Source organism: Phoca vitulina, unplaced genomic scaffold, assembly GCF_004348235.1.
Source record: "Phoca vitulina isolate PV1807 unplaced genomic scaffold, GSC_HSeal_1.0 scaffold37, whole genome shotgun sequence".
Taxonomy (NCBI): Eukaryota; Metazoa; Chordata; class Mammalia; order Carnivora; family Phocidae; genus Phoca; species Phoca vitulina.
In genome coordinates this window covers 8515100-8527594 of record NW_022589740.1, presented here as the reverse complement: position 1 = coordinate 8527594, position 12495 = coordinate 8515100, and the positions used below count along the sequence as shown (strand labels likewise).

At 45.5% G+C, this 12495-nt stretch overlaps 1 protein-coding gene across 6 annotated transcripts in view; it reads left to right on the top strand.

Moving 5' to 3' along the window:
- The window catches only part of KANK1 (KN motif and ankyrin repeat domains 1), a 200954-nt gene that overhangs the window by 29377 nt on the left and 159082 nt on the right, over nt 1-12495 (top strand). Inside the window, exon 1 of one of the 6 annotated variants that reach the window (XM_032427653.1) lies at nt 1646-1835. The exons of 4 other annotated variants lie outside the window; for them this stretch is intronic. The gene's annotated coding sequence lies outside the window, so the exon portion shown is untranslated. Of the gene's footprint in view, nt 1-1645; nt 1836-2200; nt 3039-12495 lie in introns of those variants that run through there. One more of the 6 variants, XM_032427652.1, reaches the window with a different exon arrangement.

The window sequence follows — 12495 nt, the reverse complement described above, 5'->3', positions numbered from 1 at the left end:
TTTTAAAACTAAAATGACAGCAACTAGTTCACGTTGGAACATTCCTGACTTAATTATAGATACCTGCAAAAGTCCCTTCAAACAGGTGGGTCTCAGCGACCGGGGGCTCTCCCTTGGTCAGTTAGTTGGTCGAGAAGAGCGCAGAACAAAGGGCTAGGAGTCTGATCTGACAGAGAATTCTGTCTCCTCTCGATTCAGAACTTGTTTCCCATTTGTCAAGCAGACATAATAATAACTCCCCTCAGAGGATGGCTGTGAGCACTGAGCGAAAGTGTATTTTAAGACATCCCGCAGGGTACGTGCTTCATGAATGGTACCTGTAAAGGGTATTGGTTGAAATGTTTCCAGTTTTTCAGTGTCATGTAACAAAAGTGTGAGGAGAGGTAACAAGAAGTTAACATTTCACTCTACCTGTTTATTAGTAGTTCTGTCCAATTATGTTTGTTTTGAGAAAACTGATGTTTGAGGAATCCCAAGCCTTCGACTGGTTGCTACTTATGCTTTTATGGTGGGAGAGTCAGCCTAGATCTGTGACCCGTAGTTCTCATGCCACCAGCGAGTCCCTGTTGGACGTCATGTTTTTGGTGCCACTGGAAAATTAGCAGAGGGGCTGCTTACAAAGTTTTCACGTGAAAAAAACCTGCTAAACTCAACTGATGACAAAAGTGGTTAATCATTGTAAGATTGGACATCTCTCCGGTTAATTTCTGTGCCCATCGATGTGCCCCTGGCCGCTTTCAGAACCTGAGTCCAAGTCCTTCTCTTGCAGGAGGTTCCAGACGGTCTCCACGTCGGCCTGATAATTTCTCCATTCTGCATCTCCTAACTTCCTATTTTCCCAGGCTGCCCCTTTCCTGCTTTCCATTGCAGACATCCTGTTGAGTACGTAGAACACCTTGTGTTATATAATTTCCCTGCCTGCATGTTTTTCTTGAGGCTCGTTCCACATCATGTATATATTTTGCTATCACCATGGCACCTGGACTGGTATTCGCTATTGAGGATGAGCCATCAAAAATTTGAGGTTAGCAGTGAGAGGACCTGCCAGCACCGTGCGGAGGAATGAACGAGGCGGAAGCCGATAGGTAGGGGGTGTGGGTGGGGGTCTGGCATGTTTGGCTGCAGAGTAAGTGCCCCGCTAGGGGAAGGGAAGGACAGGCTGTTAGGGGCACATAGTACTGGGAACAGTAGGGGTGGGGGCAGGGAGGCTCAAGCCCTGAAACCTCTTGTATGAGATGCAGTTAGCCAGGTGAAGCCAATGTGAAAGGGGCGTGCTGTTCCAGACGCAGGTGGGAGAGCGTCTTTGTTCACAACCCAAGAGAGAGAGTTGAGTTTGATTTCAAATTGGAGAGTGAATTTGGGTAGGCGGGTGGGGGAGGTGTGCGGAGTGGGGATAAGGTCCTAAACGGCCTGGCTAGCCGCCACGTTAAGAAATTTTAAACTTGATCTCAAGGGTGGTGGGAAATCATTGAAGAGTTTTAAGCCCGGTGAGTTCTGTAACTAGGAGTACGGATGGGGAAAGGCCCTGCAGCCTGGGGGTAGGAGCAGCCTGCAAAGGAACTTGAGGACGCGGGTCCAGAGGGGTCCGAGGAAACCTGCAGGGGTGCCTTTCAAGGAGGGGATGGTTACAAGCGTCCCATCCTGTGCAGCCACGGGAACGGAGTCGTGCGTTGGATCTCGCGGCGGAACAGTTTCCAGGGCAGGATGCCTGCTGGACCCAGAGCTGAGGGTGGCGGAGTGGGGGGACGTGAGGAACGGGCCACTGTGTGTAAAGCAGTGCTTCTGCTGGCCTTCGCGGGCGTGAGAAGAAGCTGTGCCCCTGGATGTGTGGCTCGGTGAGTGGACCGTGGGGGAGTGAGCCGCTCCCGTAGGCCCCCTTAGCTGCTGCCCTTGTCTGGTCTGCGGACCGTACCCCCACGCACCCCCATGCGCGGTGGCTGATGGTCCATCAGCAGTTCTCAGTCTGGGGCAGTTTTGCTCAGTTGGGGGGTATTTGGCAATCTGTGAAGACATTTTTGGTTACAAACTGAACCAAGGCGGGTGGGGGGCTACTGGCGTCTAGTGGGTAGAGGCCAGGGACGCTGCTGACTGCTCAGGACAGCTCCCACATCACAGACGTGTCCAGCCCCAAATGCCAGGTGTACAAAGCTTGAGAAACCTTGGTGGAGGCGAACCTTTCCAGGTCTTTGCCTGAGACGAGGAGGGCGTGGGAGGTGGACCGGGGAGCGGAGTCCTTCTATGCCTCGCTCCAGCCTTATTTGTGGTTGTCTCCTCTTTTCTCCATGGCCATGTCCCATTTCTCATCAGGTTGTAGCTGGTCAGCCGTTCTCCTGTACCCATTTCTCACACACACACCCCGGCCCACCCCAGCACTGTGATGCAAGGTACTCTTGTGTCCTCATTTCTGTTTCCGGGCACCTTGTAAGACATCTGTATTTTAATACTGTTCGGTCAGGAAAATCTGTTTTGGCACCAGAGAGACGGATGTTGCTTCGGCTCATCGAAAGTAGCCCGTAATTCATTGTCAGGGTGATAGGGCTTTAACACATGGTCCGTCAAGCAACCCCTTGACCATCAGGCGTGGAGCAGGACTGGAAGTATTCCTTGTCTTTGGAAGCAAGCCTCACTCCTGGCTTTCGGAAGGAAAGAGGACACATGGTTCTCACCAGATAGGGTTGTAGCAGCTCTCCCAGCCCTCGCGGGACACATTAAGTCATTATGTCAGCAGTGTCCAGTCTGTGTTCCCGGGTCAGTTGTTGTTGAAACATTTGGGGCCGATGAGGAGGAGAGGAATGAATTAGCAGCTCCCTCTCTCGCTGTCCGTTTCTAGCCTTCTCGGACTGTAGCACGATCCACATGCTGGCTGCTTGTCTGATGATCTGGGTTCTGCACGGTGCGGAAGGTGGCCGGCTAGGTCTTGTGAGCCCCACTAACGTGAGGCTGGCAGCATCCTGGGTCCAGTGGACAGAAAAACGTATTGCAACATCCTGTCAGTGGGGAGATACCTGAATTCACAGAACAGCCGTGGAGAGTCCAGGGTGAGTTTGAAGAGCAAAGTGGTCTTTTCTGTTTTCAGAAATATTTTACCCGCCGCAGTGGGTGAATCTAAACCCCCTGAAAGAAATGAAAACAAGCTTAATACTAAGTTTTGGCAGAGTGCTCAAAACAGCCAGACTGTGTGGGTTAAGCACAGGAAGCATCTTCATTTTAAAATGGTGGTAATGGTAATGAGCCACTGGCCATGTTGAACGCATGATGAGCCTTGGTTGTGGGCATGTCCTTTCTGAATTAATTGCTGGATGTAGAGCTGGATTTCAGGCCCCTTTCAATTAAATCGTCTTTCATGTAATTTAAAGAGATAGGGCTGATGAGACTTCCCTTCCTGCACACTGAGTACCACAGGACAGGTGACACACGTGGCTTTGGTGTGTCCGTTTGTAACGTCTTAACTCTGTCTCCAACCCCACAAAACAGTAAAACGCACTGTAGCTCTCCAGCTTCTGTGGCCAGCCAGCCCATGCTGTGAAAGGGGAAAGTGGTGGAGGGCAGGAAAAGGGGAAAAACTGTTGGTCTTCTGGTGTGGCCAGTTCCTCTTATGATGTGTGCTAAAAACTCTTGGTGGTAATTCCCCCGAGGAAAGGATATCTTGTATGGGTAAATAACCCAGCCTTGCATAATATCAACAGTCACTCTAAACCCTATTGCAGACCCTCAGTGGAAATGATGATTCAGGGTTTTTCTCCCTTCAGTCAACCAACAGGTGATTCTCTAGTGAAGGGTCCAAACTCCGTTGTTAGGGTTACTGTAGTTCCTAACCCAGGAAGCTTTCTAAAGGTCTGTCCATGGTGTATGGAGGATTCCTGATCTTGTGATTGCAGTAGGCGAACTTGGTACTTCCAGGCTGTCAATCTCTGGCATCATGTGTAGATGCCCTCATTTGCTTTCTAGGACTGCTTTAGCCGTAAATAGCAGGGGTATTTGCTGAGAACATTTGCAAAGAGAATGCAAACAAATCTGTATTTATTTGAACAAACAGATGTGCATGACTGGTGTGGAAAAAAAGTCTTATAAGGAAATTTTTATAAACAAAGATCCTCCCCCAACTCACTATGTATTTATATGTCTGTGTTTGCATACGAAAAAATAGAAAAGGATGTCCTAAAGTGTTAACAGTGTTTGTTTGTTTGGAATTAGACTAATTTAGTTGAAATTTTTTCTGATCAGGATCTTAAAATGTTTTGTAATGACCATGTTATATTTATGCAATAAAAATGAAGGGGGAAGATAGGCATAAATATATAAAGAGCCAGAATTTTAAAGTCTGGTTAAAGAGCTACATATTGCATGAAATTAGAGATGAAATCATATAAAAATTTTTTTTCATTTTAATATCACCAGTAATTTCAAAGAAGTTTATTTTCTTTTTCCATTTACTGCACAGGAAAACAGAGGGAAAGAAAGCATCTACGATGAATTTTCCACTTTTCTTCTCTGTGATTTTATTTCTTCTTCGCGCTCACTTTGATAGTTCTTCTTCCAGGCCTCTTACTCTAGAACCTTCCAGCAGAGAGAGTGGAGTACCCCATCCAGACCCTGACCTCGTGCCATGGGTGTGACCGCGGGCCAGTTGCCTCCGGCCCCCCGCTCTGCCCGAATTGCCAAGGAGTTTTTGGTGGCAGATCAAACCTGACTGGTAGAGGAAGCTCCATGGTGTTTGAAGGCAGGCTGTGTTTCGTGTTTACTAGTTTTTGCTCCCTTAGAATAAAAGACCAGGCCGTCCTTAGGAAGGACTGTTGTCCCTTCCTTTTCCTGTTGTGGCTCAGACAGCTGCCTCTGCAGACAGCTTGAGATGGGGAGCAACCTTGGGTGCAGCCAGCCCCAGGCTGCACCGTGGGGGTGTGAGAGAGAAGCCACCCCAGTCCTCCCTCAGCCCGAGCCACCTGGCTCCTTTGTTTCTTTCTCCTCCTTGGCGTCCGGGGTACAAGAAGCAGTGACTCCATCACATAGGAACTCCGAAGCTGGTGAATAAAGCCCTGAGCAGGTGGCTGCCTATTGTCTGTCTGGAGGAAGTGAGCGAGGTTCTTCCTGGGACGGCTTTTGTCTTTTGAGAGCTTCTAAAGGGAAAAATGATCCTTAATTAGGGTTGGGGGCTTGTCCACACACAGTCCTGGGGTCAGAATATTCCCTAGGGAAGACCGCCTTGGTGGGTTTGGGTCTTTTCTCTTCCACATGACTGTGAGGCCCTCTGGAGTGAGGACTTGCTTTCTCTGTGGGCATGTCTGGAATGTCAGCAGTCTCCAGACCACTGGGTTGGATGCGGAGAGTCAGAAAACAAGTTCCAAAAAAAAAGAGATCAGCTTGTGGGTGGGATAAATATGCAGACTTCATCTGTGGTAAGTTCCCCCTGAGGTCGTAATTTTTAGTACCTTTTTAGATATCAGTAATTCTAAAGAGAGGCTCTAATCTTGGGGTTTTATGAAAGCAATTAGGGTGTCCATTACAAAAACCCACTCATTCTTGAATGACATGGTGCTTGTCCACCAATCTTCCCACATCCATGCATTAGCTTGACTGCAGCTCTTCAGCAGTATCATCCTTCGGGTCGGGCAGCAAGAACAGATAAGGCATCTTAAAACCTCACCGACCACAAGGAACCTGGACTCCTTTATCAGATTAAATTCTCTCAGGAGTGAGAGGCCCTGACCGGCAGCCTGTGAGGTTCTGCCGGCTCTCCGCTCTCGGTCTTCGGGGTTGTGGGAGGGAAGGGCTTCAGAGGAAGAAGGCCCAGCAGCCATCGTGGAGAAATCTCTGTAATCACTTTGTTTTATCCAGTTGCTTTTTCTTTCTTCCTCTGAGCTGTCTATCTCTGGACATGATCAGACTCCTCTCCCCCTTTTCCTGGGCTCCAGATTAATTTCCTGCCCCCTGCTCAGCAGTTTCTCCAAGATCATGTAGCTCTAGGAGGCTTTAGGTCCAGCCCTCTAGCTGCTGTTTCACTGTGTCTCCCATCTTGGCAGGAGCTGAATGCGGGAGAGGAAGGGAAAGCAGGAGAAGAGATGAGGGGCCCGGGAGGACAGCTAACATGGAGGGCTGAAGGAGGTAGATGAAGAACGTGCCGTGAAGGGAGATGGCAGTTCATGATTAATTATTAGTCCCACCTCGGGCGCCTGGGTGGCTCAGTCGGTTAAGCGTCTGCTTTCAGCTTGGGTCGTGATCTCAGGGTCCTGGAATCGAGTCCCGAGTCGGGCTCCCTGCTCAGCAGGAAGCCTGCTTCTCCCTCACTCCCTGCCCCTCCACCCCACGCGTGTTCTCTCTCGCTCTCTCTCAAATAAATAAATAAAATCTTAAAAAAATAATTATTAGTCCCACCTGTCTGGCTCCAGCTGGTCAAACTTAGACCAGGAAGCCTCTCTCCCTCCCTCAGACTTTTCTCAGTTGCAATACAGGTGAAAATAAGGTGGGAAGAACAAAGGCAGGCCATAGGGACAAAGGGAAAACAGACCAGTTTGCCTGTTTCCTTCTTTCATCCAGATTGAGTAGATGGGAGATAGAGTTGTTACCCATGATGCTACTTAATACCCGTTTCAGGATACTAGGCTATTGGGTTTTATAAGAATGATTCCCAGGATTTTGAATATGAAGTTAGCTGTCTGTCTGAACTCAGAGGGCCCAAAGTTGTTTTTCAGTTTTGATTGGATTCTGCTGTTGGAAACCAGAAAGATGTTGAATGAATTTACTTTCTCATTTGACTTTCTTGTGTGTCTAAAAACCCGTCTGATCCAAAATTGTGTTTACCTCTGAATGCTATGACATTAGATGATAACCCTCTTTCTTGAAATAATGCCTAGAGGACTGTTCATAATGCTGTCTCTCAGGGGCACCTGGGTGGCTCAGTTGGTTAAACGTCTGCCTTCGGCTCAGGTCATGATCTCAGGGTCCTGGGATCGAGTCCTGCATCTGGCTCCCTGCTCAGCGGGGGGTCTGCTTCTCCCTCTCCCTCTGCCCCTCCCCCTCCTTGTGCGTGTTTTCTCTGTCTCTCTGTGAAATACAAAAATTAAAAAAAAAAAAAAAGATGTATAATGCTGTCTGTCCCCTGTGCTCTAGACCCTGCACTCGGTGCTAGAGATACAGCAGTGAACAGACAGGATCCCTGCTGCGTGGAGCTTGTAGTCTGGTTGTGTAGACTGACATTCAATGGACAGTTACACAAGAGCAATGCAGTTATAATTGTGACAGGAGTTAAAGCGAGTAAAAGGAGTGTGCAACGGGAAGATCTAATCTAGCATCGGCTAGGACGGCTTTCCCTAGAAGTGACTTGAGACCAGAGGACTAATAGAATGGGCTGGGTGCAGGCTGGGCGTGGATGCTCTGGGTGGGGGATGGGGAATGAGGTGGGAGGGAACAGTGCTGGAACAGCATGTGCAAAGGTCCTGAGGTAGGAAGGGTCTTTAGCCTGCTTGGGAACAGATTAGGATTCTGTGACTGGTGTAGAATGGACAGGATGAGGACCAAAGTAGAAGGTCCGTTAGCTGGTGAAACGGCTAGGCCAGGACTCAAACCCAAATCTGTATGAAGATTAAAGGCATCATCTCCTGAGCATTTGTTAAACAATATTCGGTAATGATATTGACGTCAACGCACAGCTTATTTAAAAGATTCTAAAGTGAAAGCTTTCTTTCTTTATGGCTTATTGATCTTTTAATTATAATATAAAATGTGTTTTAATATTAAGTTATCGGCTGCAGAAAAGAAGGGGAAGGACTCATTTGAATCAACCAGCAGAAACTTGGAATCATGCCTGCTGCCTACTTCAGCCCTGCCAAGATGTAATTTCTTTAATTCATCCAATCGCATTCTTGACTAACCTGCGCAGGTCCGTACTGCACCTTGGCTTTTCCCCCATAACAGCTTAGGGATCTCTAAAGAAAATATTTTGAAATGTTCTCTCTTGATCAGGGTGTTTGTGGTTAGATGCTGTATACACTGCTTTTGGTGCAGAATGAACTGTTTTTCTACCATGTGATTCTTTGTTAGGAATGAATGTGGTTGTAGTTTTGTCACCTTTATTTAAAAAATCATTAATCAGGTGCTTTTGTAGAGAAAGTGATTTAGATGTTTGCAGCCTTTCTTTTCCAGAGACTTAAGTAGGTTCCGAGGTATTTAAGATTGAACAGTTCTGTTGGGTCATAATAAAACGACTATCTTGCATGGAGAGCTGCTTTGTGCAAGGCGGTAGGCTTTAGATTGCTTTGATTCTGATGACTTCCCTGTGATGAAGATTGTACTGTAGTTCTTGTTCTACATTTGGGGAAACTGAGGCTTAAACATGGCGGAGCTGAGACCTGACCTCAGGCTCTCTCAGGGTCCCTGGTCTTGGTCCCATGCATTTCTGGTTCCAGGGTCAAGTTTGTTTTAGGCAGCTGTTGGGAGTCACCTCAAATCCTGGCAACCGAGTAACATCACAGATCAAATAAATCTGAGTCAAGTAGTGACATTTTCTTACCAACTATTGTAAGGACCACGGATGAGAAAAAGGGATGCTAAGGGCTTACTGTCCCGTTAGGCACCCTTGTACACAAAACTTTTGATAAGTTCAAATCTTCCCTGTGTTTGCATATATTCTAATGGGAATATTGGAAGATCAGTCAACTGCTCTTCATGGTATTGGTGGAAATTAAACCCACATATAACGGCAATCTCAACGAATGACCACTTAACAAAAACAATCACTGATTGCAGTGATTCTCAAATTGTAATCCTCATCTGAATCCCCTGAGGGCTCAAGAGTGGGACAGGGACAGCATGGAGCCATCCTCACTGTCGGGAAAACAGGGGGGGTCCCCTGCCTCTCCTCCCCCTACACCACGTACATGGTGGCATGAGGCTTGGATGTACAATCACCTCTACAGGGATGAAACTTCCACTCTGCTGGTGTTTGTCCTAATTGCCTATACTGCTACGTTAGATGAGCCAAATGAGTAAATGTCAATCAGGATTCAGAGGCCCCATAGGTAAAATATTCTACTTGGTATATTATGGAGATGGTCCTTACTGGCGGGTGGTGGAGGTGGTGGAAGGGCATGTTTCAGTGCCAAAAGCTCTGCTGGGTTTTTCCTTCTCTCCTTGCTGTGAACGAGAATTACCTGCAGTAACTGAAAAATTTAAGATTCCTATTTGGCTGGAAATTAAATCACATAGGCTGGTTTAGTAAGCCTGAAGAAATTCTTTCAGATTTGATGTGTCCAGACTTGTTACTGGAATATGAAGTATTTGATTTAAGAAGATCTGTGGGCTCCCAGTGCATAAGTGTTTTTGAAAGTATGTTTCTCAGAATACGATTAGAAAAAAATTCCTTTGGAATGCAAAAATGACCTTTTAGTGGTGATAAAGATGCTGACAACCTTTGTACTAAGAAATGAAACAAAAACAAAAACTTTTAACCTTCATGATGTTATAATAACATCATTAATTTTTTTGTAGCCGAGCATCACCGATCATATTTAATCATTAAACTTTTTCAGAGCTGTACTAAAAAGACAATTACTTTTCAAATCATACTCCTCTAATATTGCAAAGTTGATGGAGGGGTGCTAAGTTATAATTCTTATTTCTTCTTTCTCTAGAGTTTGTTTTGTTTTAGTTCAAGCAGGGAAGAACAAAATTCTAACTAAATATGAAGGCATTTTAGAAAATCTTATTTTAAGAAGGAAGGGAAATTTTGGAGTCACTTCTGATAATGGACCTCAAAAAAAATCCTGAGACCTATTAGAATTTTTTAAAATTCCAATATAGTTAATACACAGTGTTCTGTTAGTTTCACATGTACAATATAGTGTGATTCAGCACTTGCATATAACACCCAGTGCTCATCACATGTGCCCTCCTTCATCCTCATACCCTATTTCCCCCATCCCCCCACCCACCTTCCCTCTGGTAGCCATCAGATTGTTCTCTATCGTTAAGAGTCTGTTTTTTGGTTTGCCCCTTTTTTTTCTTCCTTAGTTTTGTTTCTTAAATTCCACATGAGTGACATCTCATGGTATTTGTCTTTCTCTGATTTATTTCACTTAGCATTATACTCTCTAGTTCCATCCATGTTGTTGCAGGTGGCAAGATTTCATTCTTTTTTTTTTTAAGATTTTATTTATTTATTTGAGAGAGAGAGACCACATGAGCAGGTATAGCAGGAGAGGGAGAAGCAGACTCCCCGCTGAGCAGGGAGCCCGACGCAGGGCTCAATCCCAGGACCCTGGGATCATGACCTGAGCCGAAGGCAGACACTTAAACCAACTGAGCCACCCAGGCACCCCAAGATTTCATTCTTTTTTATGGCTGAGTAATATCCATTATAATGGAATATGTACACACACACACCACTTTATTCATTCATCTATTGATGGACTCTTGGGCTGCTTCCATAATTTGGCTGTTTAAATAATGCTGCAATAAACATAGGGGTGCATATATCTCTTCCAATTAGTGCTTTCGTATTCTTTAGGAAAATACCCAGCGGTGGAATTACTGGATCATAGTAATTCTATTTGTAATGTTCTGAGGAACGCCCGTGCTGTCTCGCACAGGGGCCGCACCAGTTTGCGCCAACAATGCACGGGAGTCCCTTGCTCTCTGCATCCTTGCCAACCCTTGTTGTTTCTTGTTAGAATTTCTTAGTTTATCTTGCTTAATTTTCTTATTCTTAAATTAATGAACATATGTTGCTCATGTAAAAAACTCCCTCGTGTGTGTATCTGCTGCACGGAGAGAAGTTCAGTGTGTATTTAGAGATTGCTGGCGAAGCGTTTGGGAACCTTGGTTTCTTGTGCTCTCCTCCGACTGTGTGTGGCTTGAGTCTTAAGCTCCAGACTTGACCGGGCTGGTTTTAGAGTCCTGGTGCCGTCAGTTATGAGGTGTGACCCTCACAATATCATTTAACCGTGGAGTCTCAGTTTCTACATCTCTTAGATATAATTATATTATCCACCTCATGTGGTTGTGCGGTGCCTGGCTTGGTAAATGATCTGTAATGTTAGCTATCGCCCTGATAAATTGCATGGCTGTATTTGTTTTCTTTTTGCAAAAAAACCCACAAAAACATATATAATAAAGTAAGCATTCTGAATCTGTGGAGCGATCTGGATAAGAATCCAGGAGCTAGAAATAGTCAGTTGTACCAACGTCACTACCTTATGTGGTATTTTACACTTACTTTGGTCCCTGTGAAATAAAATATAAACTTCTATCCAAGATCTTTTTAAACTAATAGGGTAATCATTAGGGTGCCACGATGTAAAAATGTGCTTGTGAAACTAAGGTTTGGGAAGTGAAATGAATCAGATACACTGACTGTAAGGTTTTTCTTTTTCATGGCTGGTCTTCCGTTACTCTGTTGATCCGAAGTGGGATTTTAAAATCTAATGTCCTTGTTCCATTAAGATAATTCAATAATTTATCCAATTACTCTCCTTACTCAACTTCAGTTCTCAGCCTGTTGGTGCCTTATCTCTGGCTCTTGCCCTGGTTTTGACTTTCCCGCAGAGTTCTAGTTTTGTTTTTTTTGTCCATTTCGGTGGGCTGGGCTTCTTTCTACTTTCAGTCTTTCAGTCATATGCGTGCCTCCTTTCTCGTTCCAGGCTCACTTAGGACTCATCCCTCTGCTGTGTAGCCTCCTTACCGTCTCAGCAAATGAGACGCAGTGTGCGACCTTGTTTGGATGCTTATTTGAACAGACCATCTGCAAAAACACACTTTTGAGACAGTCACAGAAATTTTCCTGTGGACTGATTCTCAGTGATAAGACCATTATTAATTTTGTTAGGGCTTGATAATGGCAGGTGGTTATGTTAAAAAACCGTGTTCTCTTTCAGGTGGAGGACAGTAAGAAAAAAAAAATACACGTAGGACTTGGGGTGGTTCTATAATATCACAGGGGGCCCAGAGGTAGTAACACTGCTCATTGTAGGAAATATGAGGAATATGGAGAAATTGAGAGGAGCCCCCCCAGCCAAATTGTTACACAGTCAATGCTATTATTATGTGTGGCATTTATGTTCTGCACAGTGCCGTGAGCACTGAGTTAGTAAATACCAAACCACTGCTCCTCATGTAAGAAAGACTAGCTTAGGTTCCTGTGAGCTTTTGGTCATTAACACTTTCGTCAGCAGTTCAGTATATAGCCTTGTTTTATATGTGTTTCTGTTTTAAAGACACCTCGTTTAATATATGTTGTTGATTCACGAGCACTAAGCTCAGGGCCAGCAGCACCGTAGCTCAGGCCTGAATGAAGCTGATGTCGCACGCGTGTCTTCTCCGTAAGGCCCGTCACAGACTTCTCGCTCTTAGACCACTAGACAGCACCTTAGCCTTTTGCTTAGGGGCCATTTCAGACAACAAAATTATCAACAAAAATGCAAAAAACGTGGAACTAAATGACTGTGAAAAGGACACTTGTTTACCGTAGGAGAGCTGAAACAAGAAGGCAGAGTGTTGCCTCGTTTG